The sequence below is a fragment of the Cupressus sempervirens genome, chromosome 8, assembly GCF_028749045.1.
Source record: "Cupressus sempervirens isolate cs-2001-9-10 chromosome 8, ASM2874904v1, whole genome shotgun sequence".
Classification (NCBI taxonomy): Eukaryota; Viridiplantae; Streptophyta; class Pinopsida; order Cupressales; family Cupressaceae; genus Cupressus; species Cupressus sempervirens.
The window spans coordinates 458,898,947-458,920,375 of NC_143125.1; positions in this window are offsets into that span (position 1 = coordinate 458,898,947).

Consider the following 21,429-nt stretch of genomic DNA (forward strand, 5'->3'; position numbering starts at 1 on the left):
TGAACCTATGAAGGAACCAAAAGAATGCAAATAATTTTTTTAATTTTATGAAGATATGCATATGGATGAAGATTTTGTAAATCAAATTGTAAATGAACATGTTTCAATGGCTTTTGAGTCACATACTACGAATGTCTAGTTGCATTCAAGAACTTAGCTATATTCAAGTGCCTAGTTATAGAATAAAGTTGAGGCACATGTTGATTCTAAGATTAGTGTACATTAAAGAGATGTTGAACTACCTGAAAGAGATGTACATAGTGACTCAAAAGTTGAGAGACCAAATAAGAAAAATAGAGCAGAACTAAGATTGTCTATGTGTCAAGCAACATCACCCTGTTACACAAATAATTGGAGATAAAGATGCTAGACCAATGACAAGGAACAAGTTGAGAAATGTTACATATTTGTTGAGCATGCAAGAACCTAAAATAGTGAAAGATGTCTTAGAAGATATGGACTAGAGTAAAGCCATGAAAGAAGAGATTGAACAAATTGAGAAAAATAAGACATCAACTCTAGTTCTTAGATTAGAAGATAAAAAAATGTGAAAGGCACCAAGTGGGTATACAGAAACAAGTTAGATGAAAATGGTGAAGTCACAAGGAACAAGGCAAGATTAGTTTGTAAAGGATATGCACAAGAATAAGGGATAGACTATGGAGAAATATTCACTTCTATTGCAAGATTAGGAGTAAGAACTTTTCTTTCTTACTCTACATACAAAAGTTTCAAAGTTTACCAAATAGATGTTAAGTCTACATTTCTAAATGGTATATTGGAGGAAGAGGTTTATATAGAATAGCTAGAAGGATTTGTTGATGCTAACAATAAAAACATGATATTTTGACTACAAAAAGAATTATATGGTTTGAAGAAAATACCAAGAGCATGGTATGAAAGGCTTCATAATTATCTTGTGAAGATTGGATTTGAGAGGATTAATTATAATAGCAATCTATACTTGAAGAAAGAGGAAGGTAAAGGTATTTTACTATCTAAAATTTTTGTTGATTGCATCATATTTGGAGCTTAAGATACTTTATGTAAATCTTTTGCAAATGAAATGAAGAAATAATTTTAAATGTCTATGTTTGGAAAGATAAAGTTCTTTGTGGGTTTGCAAGTAAATCAAATGAAATATGGTATATACATCACTCACTCAAAGTATGTAAAGAAGATACTGAAGACTTTTAGATTGGAAGATTCCAAGCTAGTAAGCACACCTATGGTGACATGCCATAAATTGTCAAATAATGATGATTCATTTGAGGTGAATCAAACATTTTATTGGTCTATGATTGGAAAATTATAATATGTAGTACATAATAGCTTGATATTGCACTATCTATTGGGATAGTTATTAGATTCTCTGCTAATCATATGGAGAATCATTTGATGGTTGTTAATATAATAATAAGATATCTAAAAGGAAGAGAAGACTGTGATCTATACTACAAGAAAAATGAGAAATTTAAGTTGAGAGCCTACACTGATACTAATTGGGATGGAAATATTGATGATAGAAAGAGCACTAGTGGAGAAAAATTTTTCTTAGGAAAAAGGTTGGTTACATGGACTAGCAAGAAAAAGAGTTCATCTCTCAATCTACTACTAAAGCTAAATATGTTGCTACTATATTATATTGTACAAACATTGTATGGTTCAAACAACTACTCAAAGGTATGAAGGTGGAAATCACTAAACCCATGATACTTTATTATGATAATACAAGTGATATAAATATATCAAAGAATCCTATAATACATACAAAGACTAAGCACATTGCAATCAAGTACTATTACTTGAGAGAGTTAGTTCAAGATAAAGAGGTGAAGATGGAGTATGTTAACATAAAAGAGAAAATAGTTGATATCTTCACAAAATCATTACCTAAGGATTATCATGAGTATCTAGGAGGTAAACTAGGGGTGATACCCCTATCAAAGGCTATCTAAGAAACATGAGAAGTGTCCTACATCAAACAAGATAATTGACATATGTTGCATATTGATGCAACAGATCCTACTTTAGGAGTTTTTAAAAGTAATTAAAGAGATGGAGCTACAAATCAATCACAAGCTAGGTGACCAAGGGTGAAACTGAAAATGTTCATATTTGCATATTAATATGACAAGTCTTTGGAATTGTTGTCAAAGAGGGGGAAATCCTAATCCTCCTAATCCTATTGAGGGAGAAATCTTGACTACCAAGGGAGATATGAGATATTGTTGTCCAAAAGGGTGATGAAATTAAATACAAAAGAAACATGAATGCCTAGTAAGAGGGAGTTAAGGTCAAAGGAGATATAAGAAGTGATCCAAAGGGAGTCATAAAGATGAGTTGATTGATTATTTGTTGATCAAAACATAATTTTGTAACCTATTTAGAAGATGAAAAGTTGCTGATAGAGGGAGAGATTTTAATACAAAGAACTATTTTACTTTTGGTATTTTGTTGATTATACTAATTTAGTTTGGTTTTCCATCAATGCCAAAGAGGGAGATTGTTGAAATAGATTGATACAAGTATGAATATGTGTTTCAATCATTATTTGTCATTGATGTCAAACCTACTACTTCTTGGTAAGACAACTACTTAGATGATTTGAGTACTATCATTTGTTTGATTGATGATGAGGATTTGATCAAATGAGGTAACAATAGCACCTAGAGGAAAGGTTGTGTTATGATATGGACAAGGAGTAGAAGGATCAGTTAAGATAGTGATATTAAAGTGCATTGATAATCTACTTAAGGTTGCAAAGGATGGATACACTGATTAAGTTTAAAAAAATAAGTTAAATGAGGCATGTCTACCAAGCTTAACAATTTTCATAGTAGGTGCCAAGAAAAGTTAGTGTCAGATGAGTAGAAAATTAGTTGGAGCTGAGAAAAGTCAATTTCAATGTAAGCCAAGTAAAATTTAGTTGATGTCGAGCACTAGTAAAATTTAGTTCATACCAAGTGTTTTGATAGTGGATGTAAGGCAACATAGTATGTGCTGAGCATTAGATGGAAGTTAATGCTAAGTGTCAACATTATGAGAAAGATGATGAATTTGAGCTAACAAGTTTGATTTCTTGGATTGTGTGAACCATGTGGAAGATAAGCTTGATGAGCTAGTGGTACAAAATTCAAGATGAACCATTTTGAGGTGAATTCAAAGAGGATTGAAGGAGAAGCTACTAGAAGGTGATGAAATGAAATTATGGGTAGATTCATTGAATCCTATCCAATCCAACCTTACCCTAAAATAGATGAAGGAGGATGAATAGAAAAAGATCTTAATTTTCTATTTATAGAGATGGTTGGTTAGAAGAAAAGGTTGTCATGTACAAGAACCTAAGAAAAACAAGGAGTCTAAGGTATTGTTTCATTCAGTGACCTTAGGTAAGAGACTACATTGGCAAGATGGCTTAAGGGTATGGATACTTGAAGGATGAACAAGCTATCAAAGCTGAAAGTGTGTGAAATCCAAGCAGAATGGAGGACTAAAATAATGATTTGTAGTATGAAAATGTGTTGTAAGTTGTTGTTAAATCAAGCCTTACTATTACTTTCTAATCATTATACCAATCTAGGATAAATCCTTTGGATTAAGGTTGATCTAATAGTCATTTTTAAATCCTTTAACTAGGTGACATTCGACGTGAATGATCTAAAGTTCTCTAACAAGGCTCACTTCTAATAAGGTGATTGAAATCCTTTAACCAGGTCACATTTACCACTGTGCATTATAACCTTTAATAGAGTTGGCCTTTTATAAGGAATCACTTCAAAAGAGTGAGAATGAGTAGCATGTTATTGGTTGTTTTTTCCAAATTAGATTTCCACATTAAATAATTATGTCAAATGTGTTATTGAATCTATTATGCTTCATGCTTACTTTTTTGCAAAGTTGATTTGACAATAACCTACAAGTTTAAGTGATTGTATGATCTAATGGATGCATGCATGATGAAAAATTATTTATGGATATGGGTTCACTAAGTTGTGAAAAGTTTTAATTGTGCATCTGAACCTTGGATAACTGATTCACCCCCACTCTCAGTTATTCTAAAGAATTCCTATAGTGTAGGCAACATGATCACATTGAAGGAAGAAAAGATTTTTGTCCTCTAGTGAATGTGGATTTTGAACTATGGAACATAAAGGTGTGTATATTAAATCAGAAGGTATTTCTCCCATGGAAGGAGATGATCTTAAGGTAGAGAATGCAATATAATATGTTGGTTATATTGGCACATTTGATAATGTGCTAGAGAATTAGATTGAAGAAGATGTTACTGGTGCAACTAATGAATACAATGATAATAGGGCATCTAATGATGATGATGAATAGAACCTTGATATACCTATAATTGAAAAGGTATACGAGCCCCTATACCAAGGCTCCCAAACAATGCTTCTATCTATTGTATTGTTGCTAGTAAACTTTCAAGGTTATGAATGGCATATCCAATGTAGAATCTCACATATGCTAAGGTATAATATCATTTCTTTCATCTTCTACGTTAGCATACCATTAATGTTCTTTATATTAACTATATTTTTCCATAGGTTGATAGGTGAATTTTTGTTATCACTATCAAACATTCTACCTTTATCTTACCAAGAATTATCAGCCATAATGAAAGATATTGGAATGGAGTATCAAACAATACATGCATGTCCCAATGATCATATTATATATTATAAATAACATAAATTTGCAACACAATTACATGATTGTCACATTAGTAGATATTGATCAGATCAAATAATCAAAAAGGTGTTTCACAAGGTTCTTCGGTACATTCCTATTAGTCCATGTCTGCAATGATTATTTAGTTGCACTAGCTTGGCATAATTAACGCATTACCATGTACACAATAGAAGTTAAGATTACATTATGTGAATGTCTAAAAATGGTTATACATTTAAGGACATAGAAGACAAGTGGCCATTATTTAAAGAAGAACATCATAATCTAAAACTTTCATTGGTAGGAGATGGTGTCAATCCATGGGGATTTGTTTACTCACTTTGACCTATTTTTATTATTAAAAATAATATTCCTCCATGGATGTTTGTAAAGAGGGAGCACATAATGTTGGAAATGATTGTACCAAGTATTTTTCCATTTAATAGTCATCTAAATTAATTTATAAATATAATATCAAAATGGCCATAATAATTATGTTTTGTTTATGTTCATTCAACCAGGTAAGTACCAAGAGAAAGATATGAATGTATATAAGATCCCTTGAATGATGAGTTTTTGGAGTTATAAAATGGGATAATTATGTACAATGTCTCTAAATCAATTGGTGAAAAACAAATTTAATTTTGTGCAATGCTTGTATAGACAATACATGATGCACCTGGACTAACATATTTTTGTGGTATGTAAAATTGTTAACACATATTTTTTGTATGTAATAGTGCTAATACGTTTTAGTTGTATCTTTAAGTTGCATGTGATAGTTGTAAATATGAATCTTCTAGTGCACATGTCATCTAATTATACACGATCTTGTAGGTATTCAGACAAAGGAAAATTTGTATGTCCAATTTTTTTGGTCCAAAGATGAAATCTTATCTTCAAAAAGTTTAGGAAAGCAAGTGTTCGATGATCATAAATGATTTCTCCACAAAAATCATAAGTATCAAATTACAAAAAAAAATCAATGGTAAAGAATAGACAACATCAAAACCATGAAGAATGACACCTCACATATGGAAGTTGAAATATAATAGAATGAATCATTGAGGTGATGTCATTCCATCTAATGCAAGTTTTTGTATGAAATTCAAATTTTGATATTGTCTTTTGTTTAGTAATGATGTAACTAATGTTCATGAAAGTCGTTAAGGCATTGATGAGAAACTTTCAAAAGGACTTAAAGCTATACTAGAAAATTTAGTAGGTTGTTGTACTATAAGAGCCTCTGAATTGTGCATTTGCTAGATGTTATGCATGTGGGGATAGAATCTAACAATGACATTATGGAAAATATTTGATGAAATACATAACAAATAAGAATCAGTAGAATTTTTGTAATGACATTGATGAATCCAATCATGCCTTGAATTTTTTCCTTGAATCAAATAGTAATAGAAATTGGATTAATACAAGTGTCGTTCCTTGGTTGTTAATGCAACAAAAAATTGATATCATATTTGAAGCCATAAAAAAACTATATTTCTCATAGGATTTTCAGCAAACATTAGTAGTTCCATATCAAAGAAAGGCAATTTTGGGTTAGGGTTGAAAATACATGATTGACATACCTTCGTCAAGGTAAGTCATGTTCTTCTCTATTTACAATAAATTTGTAAAATATCATGTATTATTTTATTATTTTATTTTATAATATATTGAAAAGATCATTTTATTATTATTGCACTACATTCTACCTCTATCTCTCCCATATAACTTAAAAAACTTGAGAGTCACACAAGTTATATATGATCTTGGGAAATACATGAGATTAGAAGTGTTATTTTTTAGATTTGTTGTATAAACATCATTTTTGCATCTTTCTCTTCTTTTTCTGTAATTCATTGTATAATTTTTTGTAGAGTCTCTTCATAAGTTTTAGTGTGATGAATATCTTCTAAGTGGTTGTCATCTAAAGAAATTGATAATAAAGACATAATGCATTAGAAGATAAAATTTCCTCAACTTTCGTGTGAGATGCAAAAGTATTTAACTTCAAATTTTTTCAATGCACAAGAACACTACCTCATACATCTAGTTGAGGAGATTGAATTGTGTGGACCTATACCAACTAGATCAATTTGGATGGTTGAGAGGAATTTGAAATTTTTGAAGGGCTCAGTTTGACAAAGAGAACATCTTGAGGGTTCCATGATTGAGGGATATATGGTATACTAGAACATGGTGTACATTAGTAAACATCTTCCCAAGTTTGCATCAAAGATCTATGTAGATTGCATTTGGGATTCCAACTCTGTTAATAGATTCAAAGGGGAGAACTTGATGGGAAAAGGTAGATTTAGGAAAGTGAGAGGTAATTATAAGATGTTATTATAATTAATTAATTCTTATCCATCATCAATATAAGTTGTTTCTTGTTGGAAATATAGGATAGGCTAGGTTACTAAGAGGGGTGGAGGGAGAATCAAGAATCAATAAAACTTGATCTTATTTCACTAATTAATCTTTCATATATATTTTGATATAATTGCATGCATGAAAGACTGAAAGAAATAAAACATTCATACCATATTAACATAAGATATGGTGACTAGTGTAGGAACACCTAGGAAAAAATCAAGGCACACCTTGGATGTAAACAAAAGCAAAGGATCCATGGTATCGTTGAAAGTGGATTGAAATGTATTGAAGCCTATGATGGATAAATGTAATGAATAATTTAATGTTAACTTGAAAAGTCTTAAAGATCCTGATAAAAGATTTAGACATAAAAATGATGTAAGGGTAGCCAATAGTGCCAACAAGGGATCTATATTGGTTAGAGGAATAAAATAGGTCCTAGGGGGTATTATAAAAAATCCTAAATAGTGGAAAGTAATAAAGTATGAGTTAAAATATTTTAATAAGGTTTTTAATTGAAATTCAAAGTCTAAATAGCTATATTTTGAATTAGGAGGGAAAATTAGTATTTGAGAGTTTTAACCTTTGTTATGGATTCTAAATAATGGAATATGGTTGGAGAAGTTTTATTTCATCCCACATAGCATGGTAAAGGCATGGGATCATCAGATTGAAGGCATTGTATGGATTCCATTAGCATTGTACAGATTTGGCAGTTGGAACGCAACAAAAACTCCATTTTTGAGCATTTTGCATTAGATATTTTGTTTGGATTGGTTTCTAATTGCTTTTTTGATGTTTTGAACCTATTGAGATGATATCTAAACCATTTTTAGTGCATTAAGACAAATAGCTTTTTATTTTACCAAAAGTGTTGATTTCAAGCAACTTTTGCAATAATTTGTACAAGTTTTGGGCACTTTGGAAGCATTTGTTCATTCTATGGATGTAAGAATCTGATTCCCATAGAATTAACCTATCTCAAAATGTAAATAATCATTCTAACAATGATTAGGTAGGAGCTTGCATGAATGGAGGCTTCTAATGGGTTTTTGGTGGTGTTAGGTGCATGAAATGCATGCCTGGAATGTAGCATCCATAGATCTATCCATTGGAGAGGGGTGTTTTATGGTAGAATCACCTACATATATTTTTTACATGGTTAATCAGCCTTAATTTTTTTGATATTATCTTGGAGTTCACACATTGAGAAAGCCCTAGATTTGAGGGTTTGTAAGAGGCCAAATTGGGGGTTTCTTACTTGTAGAGGTTGGGGAGTCATATTGATTTTATTTTCCTTTTATTGGGGTCATTTTGGAGGACTATTGAAATCCTTAATCTTTGGATGTATAGGAAGCATATACTTGCTTTGTAAAATCACCCTATTTTATGCCTAAAAAGGGTACCAAGTTTGGGGATCTAGTTGTTGGTCCAAAACAACCTATAATGAGTTTGACATATGTTGAAGAAGGCTGAAATTTGTATCTAAAAACCTTTTTTTTTTTAAGAGTTCTTTCAAAAAAATTGGAAAAAACTTCAGATCTTTCTTGATGTAGACCTAGTTGGGGGCAATTAGGCCTACTAGGAAATTTTGAGGGGTTTGAGTGCTAGGATTGGGTTGGGGGTATAGAACTACTTGAAACCTCTTGAATACATCTTAGATAAGTGAAATACATCCACCATAGCCATTGGGATGGTGTAGGAGTTATAGAGTGGATAGTTGTTGTTTGTGGGTTTGGGGAACGTAGCCTTTCCCTTGCACATTTTCACTTTGTGAACTTGGGTGGGCCACATCACACTCATCCATTGCATCAGTGACCTAGAAACCTTCTTAATAGAAACTATAACTATGGTGGCAATTATACCCACAAGCTTTAAAACTATAGTATAAAGTTAACCTATTAATGCTTATAATTGATCAATTATGGTGATCTACCCTATTAGGAGCAATAAGGACTACCAGATCCACCTTGTGAAAGGATTTACAAAACATACAATGAATTATGGACTTAGTAAAGATATTTTTTAATGATTATTAAGTCTACCTTATTAAAGGATTTAACTAATACACCTATTAGTATGAACTAGTGGTCGATCTTTGATCCACAACTCTGATTTGCTTGTTGAGATTCCTTTGAAATTTAATGATTAGCTTGATGTGATAGATAAATACTTTTTTCTCCTTATACTTCTTGTAGCCTCTTCAATTTTCTCTTTCTCTCTCTATATTCCCATCATTACTTCTTACATTTGTATTTGGATATGATACAATACATTATATATATAACAATCCAAAACACAATACATCAAAGTCAGCTACAACGTAGATTACCAATAAGAATCACAAATTCATCCCAACTGTTGGTACTCAGGTTCTAAACACAAACTTAGTTAGGTTCTAATACTTGTAAACCATTGTTAACACTCAGTATCATCATCCACTCAGTAGACATAGAAGCTTAGTTCATAATAATCACTTCAAATTAGTTTGAACTCAGTTAGTGCTAGTGACTCGGTGAACACTGTAAAACTCAACATATAAATTAAATCACTTGGTTAACACTACATGGCTAGGTCAACACTAACACTATGAGCTTAGTATAAATTTAATTACTCAATTGACCTGCCTTGGCTTGATAAACACTAGATTCACATCACTGACATTGCAAGCTTGGTTTTCACTGTCATTGATCAACTTAGTAGATACTATTTAGTGTGAACTAAATATCAATTCTAAAACTTGATAGCAACTATAGAACTTAGTAGAACCTGGAATACTTAGTAACATAGAAAACTACAAGATGAGATCGGTAGTTATTTAACCAATTGACTGAGTGTGAGTCAGTAATAAACAAACTTGACCTTAATGTCAACAATCTACCCCTTTGGTATTAGTGACAAAAACACTTATCAATCCAAAACTAAATTCTCAAAATTTCAAGTCCAAAACATTCTTTTTTCTCCATCCTAAGTCTTTATCTCAATAACATATTGTGTTTTATGATTTTTCAAAATTGCTTTTGTAAAAGATGTTTTCTAATTATCTATACATGTATTTGTATAATAGTATGCTACTCCTCCATACATATATACACTTATTATACTTTTCTCAATATATATTATCTTTTATCTTATCTTTTCCCCTTTTATATATCACATCTTATCCCCCTTTTTGATAGAAATGCCAAAGGTGTATACTACATGGTAATGCCAAAATGTACCTTCAAAATCAGTGTCATAGTCTTGTCTTAATTTTCCTATAACACCTTATTTTCATGAAGTACAATGTATACTTCTACTAATAGCTCTGTCATGTGATTAGCTATGGAGAAGTTATTGTCATGGATGAGAGTTTTGGCATGTACAATATGTTTTTGCAATGCATCCATATTTGAAAGAATCTTGCCTTGGATGTCTACAAGTGTGGCCTTGATCCTGGCTTCTTCTCTTAATAATTCTTCTTGCAAATTAGTTAGAAATATAATCTTTGAGTAGTGAGTAGAACTATAGCTTGGTCAAGTGACAATTGGTGTGCACTTGCCTTCAAGTCTTCATTTATCTTAGATATTTTATCTTTGATTTCCTAAGTGATGATAGATGTATTGCATAACTTGCTAAATAATGAAGTTGCATTATCTGTAGAGGTTTCTAATGAGATGAGAATAGTAGACAATTGTACATGATTTATTGTAATTTTTAGTGCAAATTGCTCCAATACTTTGTTCTCAAATTTCTTCTCTACTCTTTGTAATAAATTTTCTTGTCCATTCAAATCTTCATTGAATTTATGGAAAACTTCTGCTAATTGAACCAAAATAGCTTGTGTACTTTCAACCTTAGTTCTTAGTGCATCTACAAGTATGTTCTTTACATCTTCAAGTACTTGGTTTTATTTTCTCTTTTCTTCTCTAAGTCACTTTTTCTTAGCTTTCTTTTACAATAGTTCACCCATTATGTTCATTTGATTAGGATTCAGAGTAGAGATATCCCAATTTGAGATAACTATATCCTCATCTAGATCAATTTTTTCTTCTTTACCTTTAACCTTAATTGAAACTTTAGTACTCAATTGAGACTTGTTCTCAACTATCCTTGTACTTGTTATTTACACACTTGGAATTATAACAATAGTAAAAATAGAAGGGCTAGCAAAAAAAGTAGAAATTCATAGTTGTTGTGTAGCCAAATATGATGATGGTGGAGGCACTAGCTACTTGGTAGATGAAGTGTAAATCACTTCAGTCAATATGGTACTTAGCTAAGTAGGTCTAGAGTTTGGTTGAATGCTTGGTGTTGTAGTAATTGCCACAACCAACTCAACAAAAGCTTTCTCTAAGTTTGATGGCATTAAATATTTTCTTATAGAATGAGGAAATGAGGCCATTACTATTTCTACAATCTTTTTTGGATCAGTTTTCTCAATACTTTGAATCTCAAGGAGATTCTCCTCTGTAGCTTCTTGTTCTTGCTCCTCAACATCCAGATTGACATCATCTTGAATTTCCGCATCATCTTCCTTGATGTCTTCCTCATCTTCCTTATCACTAACATGAACAAAAAAATCACTTAGTTGATAAAGTTTGTAAATGTTCTTCCATGTGGTAGTAGTTGTCTTCACTATGGATTCTACGTCTTTCATCATCACAATACATGCATTGAACTTCAAAGTGAGCTTCTCCTCATTTTTATTCATGAAATCTTTCACCTCTTTATTATTGAGACATGACATGAGCTACCTCAAAGTTTGTTCATAGATGTCTTTTGCAATTTTCTTAGCAATTTCACATCTTGGATTTATTACTTGCGTAAACTCACTGGGAATTTGTTGTACAACTTGATCGAGAGAGTATTTTCATTTAGCTAATTTTGACATCATTATTTCCTCAATTTTCTTCTTCTCATCTACATTTCTGGTTTTAGATATGAGGGATTTGAAGTCTTCCATTATAGTTCTTTCAATTTCCTTTAATTTCTCTTCAAATGTAGCTAGAGGCCTTTTGAAAATCACTTCCTTGGCATCCTCCCCACCGAATTTCAATTTCTTTCTAGAAATTGATGCTCTTCTAGTGAACACTATAGTATATGACTTGGTAGGTCTAGTTATGATAACCTTATCTTTCTTCCTGATTGGCTCTTCTTCTTCAGACTTTGATTCTTCTGCTTCATCCTCTTTTTCATCTTCTTCTACATCATCTCCTTTTTCTTTAAACAAGAGAGTAGAAATTTATTTCCTTAGCTTTTATATCCTCTTCTTTCCTTTTTTGAGTACTTGAGGAAGCTTGATTTCAAATTCTATTCTAACTTTGGCTTCATCCTAAGTACCAAAATGTTTGGTCTTGGGATCTACAAGTTCATTCAATAGTGCTTCAATGATATCTTTGGTGTCATCAATGTTAACCTCATAGCTTAGAGTCTTAACCCACACCACTCTAGGCTTGACTACTTGAATGTACACTTTTTCATAGTCCACCATGAAACAAACATCATCCTTGTAATCTTCTATAAATTTTTTTGGAATTCTATATATGTTATTCATCTTTTCCTTAAATAAAACAAAATAATTCTCTATGATACTAACAAAATTCTTAGCCATCTCTTTTATATATTCATTAATCTAATATAATAATAGTACATCTTTTGTCCATACAACTAAGCCTTTAGAATGGAAAAATGTTTTCACATAGAAGAATGAACAAGTCAAGAGTGAACAAAACTTACATGGATTTTTTTTTGAAGTTCTTATGTTCTCCATGCTCTTGTTGAATTGATTCAGCATTAGCTTAGCAAGGTCAAAAGACAGGTCGTTCTTTACTACCTTGAGACCCAGATCAACTTCCTTACATGACACGTTGTTGAGATGACTGGAGCTTTAGATCTCATGGGTGATCACATGAATTCCAAATTTTATCTCCATGTTAGTTACATTCCTGATCTTCATTCCTCTTCCATGCCACTCAGTAAGACTCTTATTTTCTAGTTCTTCCCAACTTAGGGTTTTGGAGTCTTTACTTTGTCCAACATTGGGAGCCATGTTATCCTATAAATTATTTTATTTGATATTTGGATAGGTTTCTCCAACCATAAGTACCCATTATGCACATGACTGAGAATAAACTTGATCCATTTAATTTGAAAATTTTGGGGCATATGAGGAATGTGTGTCAAACCCTTGGTCTTCAGATGTTGATGCTTGGGTTTCAACACACCATTAACACATAACTTGTTCAAATATTCATCCATCTCTAGGGTTACAAGTTCTTGGATTGAATAGAAAAAATGTGAATGGATATCATTAACAAGTAATACCCTAGGTGGAATCTATGATTGAGCTCTAGTTGGGTCAAGTGCTTCTATAATTATTAGAATCAACTTGAAGTATGGTTCCATCCATTCAATTCCATGAATAAAAATCTTGGATCCTTTCCTATTTTTACTACTAGAAGATGCCATGCTTGGTAGGGTTTAAGAAAATATAAAAAATCTTTAGAAACAAACACATAGATCACTTTGAAGCACAAAAATTTTCTTTGCAAATAGCTCTTCAAAAATTCATGATGAAATGTGAATTTGATTTCCTTCCTTCTAACAATTTTTCACTTTTCAATTGCCATAAATGCTTGGTATGATCATTCATTTGGTGATAAACTATCTTCCACTTGGTTCAACTTTAATTATTGGTAGATTCAATCATAGCTTGATGTCTACACAATGTTTTAGTGTATCGTAACCTTGCTTGGTAGGGTCTTGCAACCTGACCTATCTAGGTAAGGTCTTGAATTTCCTTAATCACTTGGTGATCCCTTTGCATCTTGAATTCTCATATAAATCTTTCCTTCTAGTTGGCTAGAACTAATGTAAGATGTCTACTTTAGTGTCTTAGTTCCAATCATTCATGTGGGAGATCAAGTTGAAATGCTTGAGTCACCCAATTCTTGAGTGGCATGTGCTTCATGACTTGGGCTTGCATTCTCAGAAGATTTTGAAATCCATTGCTACCTCATCTACTTTTTGATATTATTAGCTTTAGCTTTCTTTTCATCTTTAATCCTTCTAGTGTTTATATAGTTCTTGAAAAGATGTCCAAGTTCTGTACAAATAAAATATCTTCTAGTGGTATCTCTTGTCCTCATGATGTTTCAAATAATTTTCTCCAATGTGCCCAAATTCTCCACAGTAGTGGCATCTACACTAAGTGTTGTAGTCCCATCCAAATATAGCTTTCACAATCTATTTTTTTGGGTTCAATATCTTAGTTTTCCATTCAGAAGATTTGTGTCCTTGTTTATTGCACTTATGACATTTACCTTCAAACTTAGGTTTCTCCTTGCATTCATTTTCGCTATGACCATGCTTATTGCAATTATAACATTTTCCATTGAATTTTTCTTTACCATTACTCCAACATTTGTTTGATGTATGACCTATCTTACCACAATGATTGCAAGTAGGCCTTTGATTTTTTTGAGGTCCTTGCTTCGATGATTCACCTTCTTTTCCTTTCTATTTGTATTAACATTTCTCATTCAATTGATTCATGTCTATTTGAGATTTCATCATCCTCTCATTGGTTTTCCTTTTAGTGTTTAGATCATTTTGCAATCTTTTATTCTCTGGTCTTAGATAAATGATTTATTCATTTGCATTAGTTAGCTGATTAATGAAGTCTGCCCATTGAAGGGATAGATGTTGAATTTCATTGTTCTTTTCTTCTATCTCTTCTTTGGATTTTTATTTTTATTCCATGACTTCACATAATCTCATTGACTGAATTTCTTATTCCCTTTTCATATTTTTGACTTCTTCTTGAAGATTGGAATTATTTTCTAATAGATCTTTACTTGCTTCATCATCTTCATTTGAATTTCTTTATGGATAGAAGTCTTTAATTCTTTCTTCAATGTAGAGATTGTCATTTATTTGTACTACAAGATCCTTTCTTCTTTTCAATGATTGAGAGATTTGCTCCTTCTTTTTCTTTAATTTCCCAATAGCTAATTTTAAATCCATCAATTCATTGGCAATAGCCTTATCTAGCATGTATACCTCCATTGCCTATGATCTTTTCTCAAGCTATGAAACTTCTTCTCTGAGAACCTCAAATTTCTCTGATACCAATTATTGAAAATATAGGATAGGCTAGGTTACTAAGAGGGGAGGGCTGAATTAAGAACCAATAAAACTTAATCTTTTTTCACTAATTAATTCTTCAGATATATTTTGATCCAATTTGCATCCATGAAAGGATAAAAGAAATAAAACATTCATAACATATTAACACAAGATATGGTGACCTAGAAACCTTCCAAATAGAAAGTAAAACTAGGGTGGGGATGATACCCACAAGCTTTAGCATTGCAGTATAAAGTTAACTTGTTAAGGCTTACAATTGATCACGTCTGATGATTTGTCCTATTAGGAGCAATAAGGACTACTAGATCTACCTTGTGAAAGGATTTACAAAACATACAATAAAGTATGCACTTGGTACAAATATTTAAAAATATATATTAATTCTACCTTGTTAAAGGATTTAACTGATACACCTATTAGGATGAACCAGTGGTGGATCTCTAATCTACAACTCTGATTTGTTGATTGAGATTCCTTTGAAATGTAATGATCACCTTCATGTGATAGATAAATCTTTTTTTCTCTTATACTACTTGTATCCTCTTCGCTTCACACTTTTTCTCTCTATATTCCCATTATTACTTCTATACCAATCCAAAACACAATACATCAAAGTTAGCTACAACATAGATTACCAATAAGAATCACAAAGTCATCCCAATTGCTAGTACTTACTTTTGAAGACAAATTTGGTGAGGTTCTGATACTCAAAAACTATTGTTAATACTCAACATCACCATGCACTCGATAAACATAGAAGCTTAGTCCATACTAGTCACTTCAAAGTAGTCTAAACTCAGTCAACACTAGTGACTTGGTGAACACTATGAAACTCAACATATAAATTGAATCACTTCATTGACACTACATGGCTTGATCAACACTAATACTATGAGCTCGGTATAAAATAAATTACTTAGTTAACCCTCCTTGGCTCAATCAACACTAGATTCACATGACTAACACTATAATCTTGGTAGACACTAAAAACCACGGTTGACACTATGCAACTCAGTAACAACTATGAAGCTCAATTTGCACTGTCACTGATAAACTCTATAGATATTGTTTGGCATGAATTGAATACTAATTCTCAAAATTGGTAGCAATTGTTGAGCTTGGTAGAACCTAGATTACTTGGTTAACATAGCAAACTACAAGATAAGCTTGGTAATTTTTTAACCAATTAACTAAGTGTGAGTCACTAATAAACAAACTTGACCTTAATGTCAAAAGTTTTTAACTATTTTATTTATTTTATATAATTTCTCATGAGTGTGATGCTCTTCATTTGTATATTTCAAACAATCTTTGATTGGATGATGGTATTGATTGAATGATCTCAACAAAATGGTCACTCATTAACATGGGAAGGTGTTGGTTCATTAGTTAAAGAAGCTCATCATAATAGAGATCCCAATATTATGCCAATGGAAATTGATTTAACAAATGGTTTAAGAGGCAGAAAGGTATATATAAGTTAATCTATCATGACCCATTTTTTTTAATATCAACTCATTGATGGATACATAATTTTGGCATGTTTGAAAAATAAAAGGTCAAGCACCATAATGATATGTACTACAATGGTTGTAAATTTTTCATAAAAAAGTGGACGTCACTAAGAGAATTTGTAATTTTGGGATAACTTCAGCCTTTAAGGTCACCAATATTTCATCTATAAATGACATGCATCCTCAACAATAAAAAAAAGATACTATGACATTTTGGATGATATAATTAACTGTGACTTTAATTCTTTCAAACTAGTTCTATTCATTATCAAATGGTATAGGCTATGACTGAATCAAAATGATCTAACAGAACTATTATTGAACATGATAATAGATTTAATGATTAATACAAGGTCATTTGAGCAGTTGAAAATGATCCCTAGGTTCTTCCAAGCCAATGTGAGTAGTTGTTTTAATTTGACATTCCACATAAATCAGGTTGATCATTTTCATTAGACATGATCCAAGAGGAAGACTAGTAAAGTATAATGTGATTGAAGAAGAAGATACCAAAGAAGTGGAAGATGAAGTAGATGATGATGGCAAGGATGTTTATGATGATGGTGATGGCATTGGTGATGATGATGGTGGTGGTGGTGACAATGATGGTGGTGATGGTGATGGTGATGATGACAATGATGATGATGATGGTCATAGTGACAATCATGATGATGATGATGGAAATAATGTTGATGTTCATGATGATGAGATGGACAAAGAAGATGATCAATAGAAATATATTAGGTGTTGATTAGGTTGAAATATTTGTTACAATATTTAGTTCTTGGTGTTGATTACTTATAATATAATTTTTGTAGAGGGAATGAATTATAAAGTATACAATGATTATGATGTATGAATATTGTTCATGTAACTTGTAACTGAATTAAGACAAAGGATTTACATATGCAAGAAACTATATCCGTTTGATGAGGACATAGTGACATGGATCAAGAGGTATAACTTTATTACATGCGTGCTTTCTCTTTACCTTTAACATTAACTTTAGGTAGTCTTCGTCAATATTAGCCTAATTTTATAGAAAAATATTTTTCTCCTTCAACTATAACTCTCATTTGATGGGCTATAGGTACCACCAAATAGGTGTCTATCAAATTTTTATTTGTCAAGTAAGGGAAATGGGAGAATAGAAGAGGATAGTGAGACATGTAGTAGGTCTATGAAAGAGAGACAAACTAGAGGTCAAAATATTAGAAGAAAATTCAATAAACACATGCAATTTTTCATTGCTCAAGAGGGGTCATGTTCTTATGATGATGAGTCAAAGGGAAACATCAAGGTTTCCTTGAGGTACACACATTTTTAGAAAGAATGGGCACCTGAGGAATTACCTCCAATTAACATTGATTTTTGTGTTAACAAGAGGATATATCACATAGCTCCATTATCATTACATGGTTTGGGCCTATTTTTCATGGATGGCATAAAGGTCATTTATAAAAAAGTTGTTGAATTGATGGAGTGTGTAGGACCTTCTTACAATTCCAATAATTGGATGCAGATAGTTCAATATAAAAAGTATGTATAGATATGTACTATCAAAAAATTATCTACAATGGAAAGAAAATGATCAAAATAAAAGACTTCTTGTGTAAATTGACTGAAGGCCAAAAGAAATAGGGAGCATTGCAAGTTTTATAAATAGTATGCATCTTGGGTCAACTAATAAGCGACCCAATTACATTTACTATCATGGGACTTGTAAGTACTATATATGTAATATTTAAACTAATTACTTCCAATTATAACTCCAATATATAATGTAATAGTTTATTAACATTTTTTTTGCTAAGTCAACTATTCCTTTCATTAAGATGATGTATTTATTTATATATTATTTGTCATAGGGAAACATGGCTGATCCATCAGATGATAGAGGTAGAGATGTCACTCCCAACCCTTCTCCAGTGCAAGTAAACCTTTTTTTTAGAAATTTGTGTAATTTTAATTTTAAAAAATGTTATATTATTATATTATTTTTTTTAAGGTTTTGAAATTGTTTTATTTTTTACTGATGTTTTTGTCACAATTTGATGCTTAGGGAAAGGGAAAAGAACATATTCCATAAGAGAAATTAGTTGCTGATATGGTGGCCACAATATTATGTGATGATGAAATCACATATACCAATAACCCTATAAATATGTGTGAAAAGAGCCTAAAAAGAATCAATCTATAGATTCTTGCACTTGTGATGGATCCAAAGCTAACCAAAGAGAAAGAGGTGACAAGAAATGAATTTTTTTGGAGAGTACATTGTCTGGAAGTAAGAAACAATGAATCTTTTGATAAGATAATAGTTCAATAAAGCTTTATGTTTTATACTAATTTATGGATCATGAACCAAAATATGAATGTTTTGTTAAAACAATTTTTGAGACCTTACTGAGTTGTTCTACCTGATGAGGGTACCAATGTAACTCCTATAGGTATGTGATTTCAATTTTCAATCATCAAAAGGGACATACTTTCTTCATGATTATTATTGATAGTTTTATATTACTATTATCATATTTTTTGCAATATAGATTTTAAAAAGACAATACATTGTATATATGTTTATATGATTTTTTTTACGTCCTAATGACGTGCATATGCCTCATTCCACATGGTTGGCTAGCACTTTGAGATTGTTGACTATAGGATTGGCAACAAAAAGCATACAAACAACCACATCTACTGCAACTAGAGCTAGTAAATCCTTGTTTTAAAACATTTTGTTGTTTTAAATATTATTTTATTTGTACTTTCTTGTTCATTTTATCATAGCTTGACATTGATTAACTTTTTGCAATGACAGGTACACCTTCTCATGATGATTGAACAAGTACCAGTACTAATGATAATTTACCAACCTTTCCTAGAGTAGCCTATGTTACTTCTACTAGATTGTTGGAGGTATTATTTTTTATAAAAGAGAAAGATATGATTCCCTTAAAATTGCCTAAGCTTCAAGGTACTTTAAAATTATAATTTTTTAGAATGTAATTGTAGTTTACTTACTCATAACTCATTTTTGACTAATGATCTTGTGATGACTTTGTCGGAAACAATCTTCTTTATGTACTTTTTTATGATTTAATATTGAAGATATTTGGGCCCACATTATATAAAAGGTGTGTAGCTTCATATAATTAGTTGCTACATTTTTTCATTCATCTATTTATTGTAATATATTTAGGGTACATAGCTTGAACTAATTTTTTTATCTAACAAATTTTTTTGTTAAAAGGTGGAATGAGCAAGGCCTTGAATTAAAAGATCATCTCATAAAATCTATAGAGGAGCTCTTTTGTCAAAATATTTTAAACAGAGTCTAAATTCCTAAAAAAGCTTCCAAACATCTAAAGACTATGAGAGACCAATATAGAAGGGCTCTAAATATCAACTCAAAGTATGAGCATCCTCCTATGGTTCCAGAGCTAGAGTGAAATGAAATCATTGAAGATGTAAAGGAGATAAGACTAAGAGATAAAGGAATTAACCCACCACCCAAAAAAATATGTATGTGTTAGTATTAATGTAATTATATACAAATTAGTGATCTTTATATTTATATAATCTAACATATTTCAAAGTTTAGAGATATAGGTTGGAGGACACATCAAAGGTTACACAAGCTAGGAAAGAGAAGGTTGGTCAACACTATCTTGACTCTAGTGGATATGTGAAAATTCACTCACAACTTGTAAGTAGAAGTAAATGAAATTTCATATCAAATTTTTAATATAAAATCACAAATAAGAAATACATTCAATATTGCCAATATTATGCAAAAAATTTAGGGTATTGAATTTAATCTATCACCTATAAAAGAGGACAAACAAATTGTGAAGTGCCTGCCCCTAGTTCGCATTTTGTTATCATTGCTGAACTCTTTTAGAGCTAGTTTCATGTTGATGGTTAGTAACATTATTATGAGATTATCAGATATTGTGCTATGGATTCAATTGATATGTGATGAGATTACTTAAATTCTACATTTCATGTATATATGATGATTATTTTCAGTGTTTGCAGTTATTAATGATGATTAGTAAGATGATTTATTATCATATGTGTTTTCTTATGGATACTTACCCCACACTTGCATGTGTATGGTGTGTGTGTGTTTGTTTTGTGTGTTTACTTTTGTATGGTGTGCCTGATGTGGTTAAGGAAGGGAGCCGTAGTCACCTATTAGTCGGGATCTACACGATGCACCACTTCCTGCCATTGTCTATTTAGTTTAGTATATATTGTGCTTGTACATGCATAGTTTTTATGCAAGTTGCAGGTACCGGGTATCGACTTCTCTAAATTTCCAAGATGAGCATACCCTATCACATTATCTCAATGATAAGAGAGGAGAGATAAATTCTCAAGTCCAAATCCTAACCATTTAAGCCATTTGTTCTAATTGAAAAATTAGGACAAGTATCTAAGTTGAGTACCCTCCGAATACGTCACATGATGTAATTCGTGATATAAACCCCTTGGTTTGATTTGTATGTATTTTGGTTATGATGAGTTTTTCATATTTTTACCTTTGTGAGTCTTTGAAGTATTTTCTATTAATTAAGCCTAATTAAAAGATTTAATTAATGGTTTAATTAATTAAAAAATTTAATATGATATTTTAATATTTATTTTATTTAATTAATTAAAAAATTAATTAAATAAAATAATTAAATTTAAAAATAAAATAATTAAATTGGAA